Source organism: Melopsittacus undulatus, chromosome 6 (assembly GCF_012275295.1).
Source record: "Melopsittacus undulatus isolate bMelUnd1 chromosome 6, bMelUnd1.mat.Z, whole genome shotgun sequence".
Classification (NCBI taxonomy): Eukaryota; Metazoa; Chordata; class Aves; order Psittaciformes; family Psittaculidae; genus Melopsittacus; species Melopsittacus undulatus.
Window position 1 is genome coordinate 16,323,912 of NC_047532.1, and position 15,873 is coordinate 16,339,784.

Genomic DNA, 15,873 nt, shown 5'->3' on the forward strand with positions numbered 1-15,873 from the left:
TTGTTAAATAATAATTTATTTAATAATAAACCATCAAATGGCTGAGATTAGGAGGAATTGTTATATCTAGTTTAATTTTTTTTAAGATATTCAGTTCATATAGCTACATATTTGTTCTTGTCACATTCCTCAATATTAAATTTCATGTCTCTAAATGATGTGAGCTGTTTCTATTTTCCTCAGTCAGAGCCTTTAACGTTTATTTTATTGATTCATGGTAAAAAAGGAAACGATGAAAGGCTTCTTCAGGATACTTGAAATCAGATCAATTCCTTTCTTTTAAATTGGAAATACAATATAACAATTACTCTAGGATATGTGTCTCCAAGCGCAAGTGGTTGGAGTATATGTAATAATTTTCTGTTTTATTTGAATGTACAGGCTCAGCATCTGTGTTTTATAAATGCTGACATCCTAAAGTTAAGTAGAATAACATGGCAGTTTTTAAAGTAGTAATTTAACTTGCAAGTAAGGCATTATTGAAGTTAAATGAGTGTTTCACAGCAGACATCATGCACATTTTTCAAATACTTGGTATATCTGTAAGTACAGTTGTAGCACATGACAGAAGGTTTCAGAGCATTGTCTGAATTGCTATCACTCTCCTTCCAGTATTAGTTTTATCCTTGTGTATAAGATTAATATGCACATAACTAATAGGTGGATGACAATACAAAAGGAAGAAGGCCAACAAAAAATGGATTTTTTCAGACCCTGTCTTAAGACAGTTGGAATGCATTTCTGCCTTTGTTTCGATTCAATTTTAATAACAAGGGAAAGAATTTTTTTTTTTAAGATCTTTTTATGTGTCATGGGTAATGAAATAGGGAGAAAGAAATAGTCAATACAGCAGTAGTCAGATCTGAATTTCTGCTTTCACTGAGTCATAACATTAGGCTCATTTCTGTAAGGTAAAATGAGATATGCTTATTTTCTGTTCCAAACTGATTTTCTTTTTTATAGTGAAAGCATAAACAGAAATCCATAAGGATTTTGTGAGGGTAGAAAAAATATTTAGATTTCAGTTATCTTTCTGAATAATAGACTGGATGTTCAGGTAGAACTATCAGTTACAAATGAGCAGAGGAATGGGAAGAATGAGGAGTGCACAAATACCAAAATACGTAGCTTTTTCTGCCTGCCTGGAATTAGGAAGTAGATAGAATTTTCTCAAACTTGTCTCCAATAAGCAATAAGAACTGAAGGTGGATATTGACTTGACTGTTGGTACTTCAGGTACTGGCTGGTGGCTTTGTAGGGTCCTGGTACCCCTCCTACAGTTGCAAGTTCTGTTTGGTGTTATAGGAAGGGGGATGTATGTCTGCGAGGAGTGCTGTGCCCTGCCACACCAGTAAGGGTGATCATTCAGAGCAGGGAAAACATTGCTTCATTCTAAAGTTAGGTAACTCAGAAGCAGGGAAAGAGTAAGTCAAGGCAGTGTTCATTATCACACAGAAGAAAGGAGAATTTTGGAAAAAGAGATACAATAAACTTTCAAATGTCTAGCACTGGGACTTTAGTACTAGGCCAATGGGATTATGTCATAGTATACCTCTCTAATTTTTGCTTTTGAGGACTATTGTGCAAGAGCTGTTATTTCATGCTTTGATTTTCCTTCTAGCAGTCTACGTCTTTGTCAGTTGCATATTTTATGGATTGCTAATAAAGATGCCATATTTCATTCTAAAAGGATCATATTTTGAGAGTGTTCAAAGTATAACATGTGTGAAATAAATAATGTGTATTTTCATTGTAGCACAAGGATAGGGTGCATTTCATTGCATATTCCTGCTGATCTTTTTTGAACTGTTTCCTTTTATCTGTTTCCACACAGCTGCCCACCTTCTTTCAAGCTGTTCCTAGTGCTTATTTCATACTTCTCCTCTCTTCTGCTAACTTCCTTCATAACAGTTGCTCTAGATCCTCCTGAAACTTGGACAGCTATGCTGCATTCTTTATTAACATGCTCACAGGTTTTAATAATTGCTTTAGTAATAAAGAGTAATTTAAATTTTGCTTTAAAATAAAACAGCCATAAATAATTAAAGGAAATTAATTTTAGACAGGTTCTTCATCATGCAGGACCTAGAGTTCTTTATTCACATTAATTAATGACAGTATTAGTACCTCAGATAGTGTAAAGACTATAGCATCCTGTTCTGAGTTCGATATTTAAATAGTATCATCCAACTACTCAAGATGAACAGAGTTGATTGACTAAAAGTCATGCACTTAAAGCACTTCTCTTATTAAACTTTTCATAAGAACATCAGTAATTTGCACTGATGACTTCTATTTGTATTAGAGATGACCAAACTGTATAAATTAAGTAGTAAATGAATAAATGGAGTAAGGTAACTTGGAGATACTACATTTTGTTGTGTACTTCATGCTTTAATTGCAAAGCATAATTTAATTAATGATGATCATGCACCAGAATGTGCATTTGTGAAATTTGAACAGCAGGAGAGCAACCTTCTCTCCACAAAGAGGGGGAGGGCAAGGAATGTTTTTCAGTCTTTGTGACTGTCAATGTATGTAGATTGCAAAATCTGAACAAAGTCTCTTATCCTAAGACTTGATTGTTCTTTTGCAATTTACATCTTCCTTTTGCAGTCATGTCTACCAAAATCTCACTGAGCTATTTTTGTTTCTATCTTCATTGCCTGAATTGACAATTATTTGGTTGGAAACAGTGCCAGTGTTGGACCTCAGAGGTGTAGGATGTTTTAACTTTATTTGCAGACTTACATCTCCATCTCCATTCTACCTTGTGCCAGAAACATCTTTCCCTCCCTCAAAACATTTAGCAAGACTTGTCTACTAGCAAAATGTACTTCTATCTTGAACAATGCAATGTCAAAATATACATAAACCAGTTCTATTCTCAGTAACACTTTTGGCATAACCGAGTAACTTTATTGAATACAAAAAAGCAATCTGCTGTCACTAATTGAGAGCAGATTTTGACTTTCTTGTCTTGTGTTTCCTCAGTTTTGGATCTTTTCTTGAAAGTGTTTCCTGTTACGTTGTCGAAGTAATAAATAGAGGTAGAGATTAGAGCTGTTAACCAGGTTAACCTGAATCTTTTAGATTTTATTTTGCAGTGTATGCTTTGTATGGCAATGTGATGTATTCTAGGACTTTTGCCAACATAATAAGCTGATGACTTTTTTAAAATTTCACTGATGTTTGTCGTTGTCATGGTTTAAGCCCAGCCAGTAACACAGAACCATGCAGCCGCTTGCTCACTCCCCTCTTCTCCTCCGCTCCCAGAGGGATGGGGTGGAGAATAGAAAGAATATAACTCCCATGGGCTGAGATAAGAACAGTCCAGTAACTAAGGTATAACACAAACCACTACTGCTACCACCAGTAATAGTGATAAGGGAAATAACAAGGGAAGAAAATACAACCACTCACCACCCACCGACCAATACCCAGCCTGACCAAGCAGTGATCTAACCCTTCTGGGTAACTGCCCTCAGCTCCACATCCTGGGAATGATGTGCTGTGGTATGGAATACCTCTTTGCCTAGTTTGGGTCTCTGCTTCCTCCTGGCTTCTCCTCCTTCCTGGCAGAGCATGAGACTCACAAAGTCCTTGGTCAGAGTAAACATTACTGAGCGGCAACTAAAGACAGTGGTGTTACCAGCGCTGTTCCCAGGCTGAAAGTCAAAAACACAGCACTGCACCAGCTACTAAGAAGGAGAAAAATGATTGCTACTGCTGAACCCAGGACAGTAACTGACATAATTGTAGTAGCAGGAACCTAATGTGAGACGGACATTGTTCAGTGGATTCCTTTCTCCAGCTTAGGTAATTTCTTTCCATTCACCAAAGCCTTTCCATTCACTGCAGTTTGGTATGTATTTTCACTAATTTCTTCGTAGTGAATTCCCTTTTTTATTAAGACAACTTAGCAGTTTAATCAGCACCTGATTTAACAAGTTTGTTTCCCTGAGTTGAGAAGTTCTTTAGACACAAACACTTGTCTATTTTTTTCTAGAATAACTACAATTTCATTCAGACTGTTTTATTAGCCATGTATGTATGAAATGCTGTTTGTAAGCCAACTCCGAGCAATAGTTCTTTTAAACAATTATTTGTTGCCTTATATTTTCTATTTTCACTTTCTCTTGCGTGATTGCTTTATTCTATGAGTTTATTTTCTAGCAAAAAGAAAATACAGCTATAGTAATAGAAATACAACTGTCAGCTAGGCATACGCAGGCAAGAATAGTAAACTTTGAACTCCTTTCAAACTTTCCTTCTGAGAGAAATAATTTATCTAAGGGCCATGATGACATTCCAGCTTCTTACCATGTGGCTGAAACAATGAGTCTTATCTAAGAGTAAGAAAAGCTATAAAAAACACTGGAGGGTTTTCTTTGTTTTGTGTTTGCATTTTGAATAATAGGCAAGACATGTTTGACATAAGACAGCAGAATGATTAGACTAAGGATTTGGAGTGCAGCTGCGCTGATGGTATTTGGCAGCCTTATTGACACACTATAGTGCCTCAGGCTAATGATTCTTGCAGTTTTTCAGTCATTTCTTGCAGTCTGATTCAGGGGAAAGCACTTACTTAAGCCTACTTTTGAGCATGGTTTGTTTCCAGCCTCTGTTCCTATCAACTTCCAGTGGTGAACAAAAGCAAATGGCTGCAGAGTTGAGTGGTCTGTTTCTGGCAGCCAGGAGTATATTTCTCACAGAGCCAAGGGTCCTTCACTGCAACCTGCCCAAGACTTAATAGATGGTTTATTTACTAGGTGATCATTAGCTGCTTTTGCTTTTCTACATTTGGCTAAGGTCCTCCAAGAGTGTGTTCTATTTGCCATTTTTATTACAGTGCATCAACAGCTATTTCTGGTATGTGGCTAGGAATGCAGTTATCCATTATATCAAATGCTAGGGATTTTTACCTTTTTCTACATTATTTTCTTTGTCCTTACTGTGACTTCAGCTTTATTTTAACTGGACTAAGGTAATGTCTTTAACTGCCTTGGTTTTTCATAATGTGATAACTTGTTCTTTCTAACATATACTCAAATAGTATATCTGGTAACCATTATCTTAGAGAGGAGGAATATAATAACCCATACTGGGGCTCTTTTTACTGCTCTGCATTACAATCACAGAATGGTTTGGCTTAGAAGGGATTCTAAAGATCTAGTTCCAATCCCCATGCCATGGGCAGGGACACCTCCCAGAAGACCAGGTTGCTCCAAGCCCTGTCCAGCCTGGCCTTGAACACTGCCAGGGATGGGGCAGCCACAGTGTCTCTAGGCACCCTGTGCCAGTGTCTTACCACCCTCACCGTGAAGAACTTCTTCCTAATATCTAATCTAAATCTACCCTCTTTCATTTTAAACCCATTCCCCATTGTCCTATCACTAAATGACCTCCTCAGGTTTCTTGTAGGCCCCTTTAGGCACTGGAAGCTGCTTTGAAGTCTCCCTGGAGCCTTCTTCAAGCTGAACAAGTCCATGTCTCTCAGCCTGTCTCCATAGCAGAGGTGCTCCAGCCCTCTGATCATCTTTGTGGCCTCCTTCTGGTCTCACTACAGCAGGTCCATGTTCTTATGTTAGGGGCCCAAAGCTGAATGCAGTACTGCAGGTGGGAGTGGAGTAGAGGAGGAGAATCACTTCCCTTGACCTACTGGTTACGTTTCCTTTGATGCAGCATCCCAGGATATGGTTGGCTTTCTGGGCTGTAGGTGCACATTGCCATGTTTTGTATTGTTTCTTGCTGTTAGGTCAAATTCTGTATCTCTGTATAAGATAGCCTGATTTTCATTTCAATGAATCCCTTTGCTTCACAATCTTTCTCCAAATCATTCCAATTAAAATACTGAGATCACTGTCCTAAAGTACTAACACCATTTGCAGGCCAAAATCCAGTTCAGTCCATTAAAGGCATGAATTACCTAGTACAGTTTCAGAAAGCTGTATTCTCTGCATCTCTGTTCTATGCCTTTCCATCACTGCAAGCTCACACAGCGTGTGCTATTGCTTCATAGCATGGTTATGGTCAGGCCTCCCATCCTGGTCATCTGGATGCAACATAGATAATGTTGTAAGTAATATTTATAGAGTAAATGCTAAGGAATAAATTGTTCAGTGCATTATTATTTTTCATGGTTAACTTTTCTGGCTGTCTGACATACCTTGTCCACATGAATTTTGTGATACAGATACTGTCTTTATTGCCAGAGATCCTTACTGGCTAGGAAATAAGCCTTTGCATTTATGATACCTGTGGCTATGCTGTTCATGAGGCCATTACCAAGCCACAGGGAGCACCCTTAAAAATAGTTGTTTTATGCCACAAGGCACATGCATATGACATGTTCAATAGAAATCACTACAACTTGAATAACTGTTATTGCTGGAAGATATGCAACTGTTCCTGAGGTAAGCTTGTGTCATTAGATAATATAATTCATATTAAACATCTCATCATTGCTGGTCTAGAAAATGATTTTTAGTCAGTGGTCACAATTAAAAATGTCAGCCTTGCAGGAGTTAAAAGGTTCTTTTATCCCCTCAACTTTGCACCACTTAAACTGAATGTTTGGTCTGATATCTTGGCCTTATAAGCAATTTTGAGGCTGTTTGGTCTAATCTGAATTTTAGAAAGGCAGCTGTGCATTGTTGTGTGACAGTTCTCACTGAGCTTTCCTGTCTCCTTCAAATGTTGTGATCTTTAATGTCTGTAAGTGTGCAGTCATCTGCAACTGAACTTTTACCTGTGCCTCTACAGTGACATGTGGGTTATCCCTTAACTTGTGAATGATTACACTGGAGGTAATTTTGTTTTCCTCCATCTGACACTAAGTATTTGAAGATTCTCTTATAAAATTTTTGGAGGCTCAGGCTTTTTTGATAACTTGTTGAGGTGAATTCAAGCAAACTTGGGTTGTTTAAAAACAGAACTTCCCTTTGTAGTATCATCAAAGTATAAAATCATCTTTCAGAAACATTTCAAATCCAGAATTCAAGATGTGAATTTATCTGTCAGGTAACCCTAGAGATTCTTTTTTTAAAGAAATAGTTTTCATTGTTTTAAGTGTCTTTCAGAGAGGAATGAAAAGAGCAAGTTTTAGACATCTGCTTTTAGCATATTAAACCACAGAAAAACGTTTTTATTGTTTGGAAGCAGTGAAACAGTCTTGTTTTTCATAAATTATACATCCCTTTTTGTGGTTGTAGAGAAGTTGAGTTGAGACTCTTAGCTGTGCACTAGCAGTGTTTGCATTTGAAGGTCTTGGAAGTCTAATGTGGCTTTGAGTTTCAAACAGTTTTAGCTGGAACTGGCGACACTTTATGTGTAACAATCATATTATAGTTAGTTTTCATGTTTCTAACAAAAGATAATTGGAAAACAAATGCAACAAAAATACTTTGCTTCCTCTTGACTATTGCTTGGAGGAGTGAGAGGACTGAAACAGCCTCCATTTCCCTTCTTCCTTTCTAATCATGAAGGAAGGAAGTAGTTGGACAAAAGTAGGAACTGGAGAGCTTTATTGAGCTTTATAGCTGTATTGAGAAATACAGGTGATGGGCTTAAAGTGAAGTTCTACTCTTACATATTGACTGGGAATTTTTGGAGTACAGCTTAAGTTTCCAATGTGCTTTTATTGATACAACCAGAAACACACATACTATCCAAGGGTATGGCAGTTTCAGTAACTGCAGCAGGTCTGAGAATTTGGTGATGCTATGCATGTTTTGAAATAATCTTGTATGAAAATATTTTTTCCCTATGAAGAAACCTGTTAATTCATTAATTCATCAATAAATCCTTTCAAATGTAACAAACAAAAATTTTCTCAAGATTTCCAACACTTCTTTACAATTTATCTTAAAACAACATTATTATATTCAGTTATTTATAAAAAATCCAAAAGTAAAGGTAGTTCATACAAAAAAAGTAACACACATAAACCTCCACTGTACCTATGTCTGAAAAAGCACTCACATTTTCTCATATTCATTGTAAATACCTTCACTTGTTTACTCAGAAGTATCTGAAAATACATATTATGGACTATCAAGTGTCAAATATTTGATGCATCACTACCTACTGCTAAATAAGATCAGTTTTGCAAATTGGATATTTTCTTCCCCTCCAGAAAAGCTCAATTTTTATAAATGAGGTCGAGCTGAATAGTGAGAAATATTTTCTTTCCATTGACATGTTTTTTTAGTGTAACCAGTCATTGAAGAACGTGTAATGAACTAAGTGTGTACAAACAGAAAGCCTCGCCTTTATTTGATATCAGTGGGAATCATGATGGCTTAAGCTGGAGCTGTTTCATCTGATACACTGTACTGATTGCAAAGGGAAGTGTGTTTGTCAATATTGATTGTATTAAAAGTTTAAAATATGTTTTAAGTTCCCTAACACATATATTACCTTGAATAGCATAAACTTAACTTGCCTGACAACTTTTTAAAGATATCTCAAAATTTTAATACTTCAATCAAAAGTATTCAATATAAAGGAACCATTTCCATGGTTCCTGTATTTTCTAGATGTAAGATTTCTTTTTGTATTATAACTTTGCCCCCAGTTAAACAGTGAAGACTTGGAAGTGTCTGCTGCAGTGCATTCTGTCACTTTTATAGCTATATCACTGATTTTTAACATGCAAGGAAGAGTTAGGTGACATTTTTTACCTCACTTGCCCTTCAAACTGCAAGTAAATAGTGCATACTCTTAAATGCCTTACACCAACCAAACAGAAAAGAACACTAGAATAAAACATAAATAATGCAAGCTAAAAATCCATTTCCTGATCAGAAATCAACCTTTATTGTCAATTGATATTTCTTACATTCATTATGTTAAAGGGTTAAAATCCTGCCTCATTTTCTTCCTAATCTGATTGAAAAGAGTTGGTGGCAGCACCATTGCCATGATAATGTTTTTTTCTAGCAGTCTGCTGTGAGGAATTAGATGTAAGATTAATTAGATTTAAAGTTGAGAAACCACCTAGTGTAAGACATTCACAGAGCTGAAGCCTGCCACATTATAGAACAGGTGAAATTGGGCAATTTTACTTTATTTGATAGAAAGAACCTTAGTACATCACTTGGATTAACTTTATTTCAGTGTTTAAAGAAATGAGAATTATTATTTGAAGAAATGAGAATTATTTCATCTCAAATCTTGAGAAGGTGTAATTCAATTAAAATTTTCTTGTTTAACAGGATTACCTAGGGACTGAAATGTAATCCTTATCATTATTTTCCTTTTAATTTCTAATATTCTTTCTTGTATTATTTAATATGTGAAGTGGCATGTACATTTGTATCTTTTTTTCAGAACTAAAAAAAATATACCTTGATTTGCCCTGACTATAGTGTGTAATTTGATGAGTTTAGGATACCTTAACTTTTAGAAATTACCATTAAAATGGTAGCTTCAAGTAAGTAACTAAATATTAAATCCTACTAAGCAGAACTAAGTCATTTTAATATAACACAAAATATTACTTAACTTGAAATTAATTATCTGAACCAATCATAAGACATTGACCAAACTGAGAGGTGCTGTTTTTAATACCCCTGAGTGTGAAGAACTTCTGTAGTAATTGTTCATACAAACTAATGTATTTTGATAACAGTGGAAACTTTAAGAACTAGACAGTAAAAACCTTGCAGATGTGTATCTTCTACAATGAAATCCTATACTTTTTTGACTAGTTATTATTATTTCTTAAAATTATTTTACATGTTTAGTTAAGGTAAATACCGTTAATATAAAATCCTCAGTCAGTTCTGGACTATGGTCCTTCAGAGCTCTGTGTGTGGTGTCACTCAAATACTCTCCTGTGTTTCACAGTAAAATTATTGTTAATTTTTGTTTTTGTATTTCTTCCATGGGACAAAAAAAGAGCATTACAACCGTGTTTTTTCAGAGATTAATGCTTTTACTCAATAATGTCCTCATGAGTCCTTAGTATTGGAGACAAAGGAAATGGAAAGTCTGAGGTTTGTTTATTGTGTGTAGTTGCATAATTATAGTGTGACTAATGGCAGGAATTGTGCTCGGTAGGACTGATTTCACAAAAATTGGACTTTCATACGGTTTATTTACTCAAACTGAGTTAACTTGCTTTGGCTTTAATGTTTGCCTGAAAAGCTATTATGTCTCCTAGTACTGCAAGTTACTGTATTATAACTGATACAATGTGTGCTTTATATACTTTTATAGTGCCAATGAACATTATGAGAAGTTATCTGGGAAGATTTTAAACCTAGAGTTCTACCTGAGGGACTGTAGGAAGACTACTGAGGGCAATATCTCTGGAAGGTCATTAAGAGGATTTTGAGGACTAAACCCTTTGTTTTTGTTTGGGTGGAGATTAGTGGAGGAGCCTGTACCAGTGGGCATTTGTTGTAATCAAACCTGGCTGTGGAGTTTCCTTTGTGTTGTGGAGGCAGCTGTTAAAAGGGAGCTTAACACTGAGCCTGCCTTGGATACACTGCACATGAGGCAGTGCTGTGTCTAGGCAAGGTAACACATTCTGGGAGGGGGAAGAAAGAGGAGGCATGGGGATGAAAGTATAAGGTCAGGCAAGAAACAAAAGAACACATTGTTATATGCAGATATAGATACCAAGGCTTGTAAGAACAGACAGGAACATATACATACCGATTAAAAATAGTGGTGGTTTATTTTTCCTTAATAACATTCTCATTTGTAGCTTTTCCAAATCTAGATTTAAGGTAAACAGGACATTAAATGTTGCAATTACATTAATATTACAGGAAAAAACGTAGAAGCAAAAGAGATAATGTTCTGGTACTGAAATTCATTTCCTCATGTTAAAGAACACCTGTGATGGTTGGGGAGAGGGAGAAAGTTTGTTAAATCCTTTTTTTCATAAAGGAAACTACTGATGGAAATGTTAGAAAGTAATGGAAAGGTCTTTCAAAATAGAATAATCTGGAAATAAACCATCAACTATGATATTGAACACAAATGGCTGAACATGGCTATAGAACCACAAAATGGTTTGGGGTGGAAGGGACCTTTAAAGATCATCCAGTTCCAATCCCCTGCCATGGGCAAGGACACCTACTAAACAGGGTTGCTCATCTCCATTGGTGATCTCCAGTGTTGGGGGTTAAAGAGAGACAGGATTAGGTTGCTCAGTATGCTCTGCAGTAGCCAGTGCTCCTGGAGATGTGTGGTGGAGGTGGTCTTTTGGTTGTTGTGACCTCTGGCTATTGTATCTCATCATCCATAAACCAAGTTGAAACAATTTGAATAGTTTTTTAACACCCTAATAAAATGCTTCCTTTTTTTGTGTTACCTTTTTGTTTTCAAATTTTAAAATTCATGATGCTCACTGCGAATTTAACATGAAGGGTCTGGGGAATCTAGATTTTTTCAGCAAGGAACTCTCGCATATCTGTGTGACTGGGACAGTGATGTGACTCCTTTGTCAAAATATTTTGTGTCTGCTGCTGCTGAAACTTCAGATAAAACTTAGACACATTCTAAAAAGAACAAAATTGTAAATGGAGTATAGCTTCATGTTCTTGCTTAAGCCAGACCAGTGAAGTTATGATACTGGCCATTTAGCTGGAGGTTACATTGTGGAGTCTGAAGAACTGTAGGCACTAATGTAAATATAGTAGGTATTGAAGAATATGGCTTATCATCTTGTCTTTCTAGATTTTCCAGAACAGTTCAACTTAGGTGCTGGTGTTCTATTCTGACATAGAGTGAAAACTTTAGCAAATTTCAAGTGGAAATCTATAGATGTTGTGACTGTAAAGAAATTCTTATCAAGGGTATTGTGAAAAAACTCCATCACTTTTCTAGAAAACTGTTTTGTAAAAATACTGAGGATCTAACTGATACTGATAGTGGGACTGATAATATTTAACACTATTACAAATAAAGTCAGCTGTTTCTAGAATAAAAGTATTTTTACACGAGTCTTCTCTAATAATATGTGCTGTTTCAGCTCATAATGCAGCAATCAAAGTTACTGTGAAAGGTCATCAAAGGTGACAGATACATTCACATGATTTTCTAATTGAAATCAATATAATCTTTTTGTATGCTCTGTTGGTAACATTCAGTAAAAAATATCCTCATCTTAGGTTGGACAAGTAAATAACTAAGACTTTCAGACATTCCTTACTTTAGAGTATGCTTTTTTCTTTATTTGCTTAAGACTAAAACCTATGAGTTACCTAATCATTGTAAACAAATGCTGTTTATTTATTCTGTCCTTTTTTTCCCTACTGTTCTCTGATATTTATGTAAAAGGAGCTGTACTACTATAAAAAAAAGCTGATAATCTGTGAAACTGATGAGAATGGAAAAATTCTCAGGGGGCAGAAAAGCTTTCGTAACAGAAATACTTGTTTCATTTTGGAATTTGATGGCAATGACTTTAGCTGCCATATTCTGTTTTATACATTTCTATAAAAGTGAATTTGATAAAACCCATGAAATCTGTTAATTGGTATTTTCACAGTCAGACCGTGCCTTTTATGACACAATGAACTTGGTGATCTTTCTGTTTAACTCTAATTTAAAATGGAGAAAGATATTAAAGTGTGAATATTTCTTCTTAACATATCACAGTTCTTTTATTCTGTATTAAAGAATGTTGTTTGTTTGAAAAGGCTTTCAATGAAACACAGAACATTACAATTCAAAGGGAACTGTTTTGTCTGTAGCAGTCCTATATTACTGTAGGTAGTTTTATATTGTAGAGGCAATAAGTTTTTAAACTTCATCTTAAAATCGGTTAGGTCTATTTTGACACCAGTACTTTTATTGGAAGACTGCTCCAGAACTTCTTTGCAAATTAGAAGTTTAAAAAACTTACTTAGGAATTGTTTAAATTAATATAATCTTAAGTAGTAATTGATGATTACTTCTGTGGTATATGCATGAACACAATTATAGAAAAGGTTAGGTTCTCTCTGGAGATCCATAGACCACTTTTCTGGCCCAAATAGGACTAACTTAGAAATTTTGTCATATTGCTCAAGGTCTTGTCCAGTAGAGTTCTGAAGACATCTGAAGATGGATGTCCATAGCTGTATTATTGCTTCAGTACTCTCTGTGTTGGTTTTATGTTACCCTTATGTTGTTTATATCAAAAAAAGTCTGGCTCTTCTTCCTCAGTGCTTTCTCCTTTAGATATTACAATACTTCAGTTCCATCATCCTTGACCTTCCTTTTGTTTGGTGTATAAACCCAGTTACTTCCCTTGGCCTTGTCTATGTTGAGTGCTGTAGCTCCCCCAGACTGCCATATGGACTCTGACAATAGTTTTGTATGTGTTTTGCTGTTAAAAGTCCTGAATTGTGTTTTTTTTTTTGTTTGTTTTTTTTTGTCTCTAATTAGTAAAGCTATGGATTCACATTATTTAAGAGGGCAGTTTAACTTTGAACTAATTCACATACTAAAAATCAAAATATTTTACACAACCCACACTGAGGTATGTGCAACTACATGATGGTCTATTTCATCCATAAACTTGGTGAGGATTTTAGGCAGAATTGATGCAGGACTAAAGCAATGATGCTTTGACAAACAGCCCAGAAGACAAAACGTATTTTAGAGCAACTGTAGTCTGGTGGTGTATTGACTTTTTTTATGATTATTTTCTAAGTCTTTGTAATTTATATATGGAATGGAAATAAAGTAGTGTCATGGTTTAAACCCAGTCAGCTGTAAATCATGCAGTCCCCCCTTCCCTTGCCCTCCTGCTGATTCCAGAGGAATGGGGAGGAGAATCAAAAGTATGTAACTCCCACGAGTTAAGAACAGTCCAGTAACTAAGGTATAACACAAACCACTGCTGATACCACCAATAATAATAAGGGAAATAACAAGGGAAGAGAAAACAACACCTCACCACCCGCTGACAAATAACTCACCCCACCCTGCCCGACCAAGCACCCACTGATATCTCGTCCAACCCTGCAGTGAACTAGCCCTTCCAGCTAACTCTCAGTTACATCCTGGGCAGGACGTGCTGTGGTATGGAATACCTCTTTGTCTAGTTTGGGTCAGGTGTCCCATCTCTGCTTCCTCCTGGTTTCCCCTCCTTCCTGGCAGAGCATGAGACTCATCACAAAGTCCTTGGTCAGAGTAAACATTTGAGCAGTAACTAAAAACATTGGTGTTATCAGTACTGTTCCCAGGCTGAAAGTCAAAAATGCAATGCAGCACCAGCTACTAAGAAGAAAAAATGACTGGTACTGCTAAACCCAGGACAAGTAGCCTCAATGAAATTAGTATTATTTTAACCAGTTTATATTTGCTTTTTCTTTTTCCATGCAATAGGTAAAAACCTATTTCCCATGCAGTATTTTAAAAGGAAATAAATATTAGGGAAACAAAGGTCTTTCTCACAGTAGGATTATACCGAAGAGCAGGCTAGAAGAATGAAAGAATTTAAGACATAATTGAAAAATAAAAATGAAAGACACTTTCAATAGAAGAGTTAAGATATATTTTCATGACTTTGGAGTATACGAAGCAATAAATGGCTTTCATGGGTGATTAAATGCTGAAACAAAGCTAAGATGTTTGATCATCATGTGAGTAATTTATTTCAACACTGTGAAGCATGATTCCTATTATAAGACAAGATAAAAGAAGATACAACAATATTTTTCTTATCTTGTGAAGGTCAGTTAGAACAATTAATAATGGGGAGACCAGATGGCTCAAGGGACAGGCATTGGGCTCGAGATTGTTCTTTTAAGTGTAGAATGTATCAATAGTAAATAACCATTAGCATCATCTGTTTTTCTACCATATGCAAAGTCAGTTTTATCAGTCCGTTTCTCATGGAAAGTGTTCACAGCCTCGGAAGTCACCATCATGGTTGGCACATTTGGTCCTGTTTCAGCAAAAAGACTAAAGAATACATTGACAGTGTCAACTGGGAGTGAAGGAAACGAATTTGTAAACTCAGATTTGTGGAATTAGGTGTGCACACTTGCCCACATTCATTTGCAGACTAACAGACCATGTGTAAACACAGATGTATTCCAGGCTTCGGTTCATCTCACTTAAAAATTTTGGCTCCTATCCTGTTTTCTTTTGGGGATTTAACTGTTTGAAAGTACTTTTATACAATTGAGTAGTGAAATAGAATCATAACCGTGAAACTTCAGCACCATAATCCATGTAGTTCAAGATTGACAGAAAGACAAATATCTTTATATGTAAACTTATTTGGGGGTTTGTAAATCAAACTGTTAAAAGGGTTAAACTTAAAATCCAGAGCCCTTTGTCATTATAAATACTGGCAATAATTTAAGAAATATTTTAATAAGGTGTGCTTTATACAATTTCTGTTACTAAAGAAATCTTATGTAGAACTTTCAGCAAGTAAGAATCTCTCCTATGTAGGTAATCAGGACTGTGTGTGGGATATTAATGGGCAGATTTGTACACACTCATGTTACTACTCTGTACAGTTAATTATTCTACCATCTTTGTATACGTACCTCTGGTCACTAGAAATGTTCTTTTACAGGAAAATGTATTAGGAGGGCTGTCAGATTTCCTCCACATAATGCTTTCCTGATGCAAAGAAGCACTTTTTTATTGCTTCTGTGCAGCTTATTGGTTTTAGTTTTCTCTTATTTTAAATATGAAATTTCTTTATGCCTCTTCTACTTGCACATTGGTTGCAGAAATCCTCAGGTTATAAATACTGTGTTCTTTTTATTGCTATGACTTTCCTTATCAATTGAAGAGGAACTAGAAATTCTGGCATCAAAACTAAACCTTTTTTTTTAAAAAGGGGATTTTTTTTTTCAAAGCAACATGCTTTGACACTGACAGTGAGTAGCATTTAACAGAAAAATG

General features: G+C 35.8%; 1 protein-coding gene across 1 annotated transcript in view; it reads left to right on the forward strand.

Moving 5' to 3' along the window:
- AGBL4 (AGBL carboxypeptidase 4) overlaps positions 1-15,873 on the forward strand; it is a 952,894-nt gene that overhangs the window by 124,663 nt on the left and 812,358 nt on the right. The window lies entirely within an intron of this gene.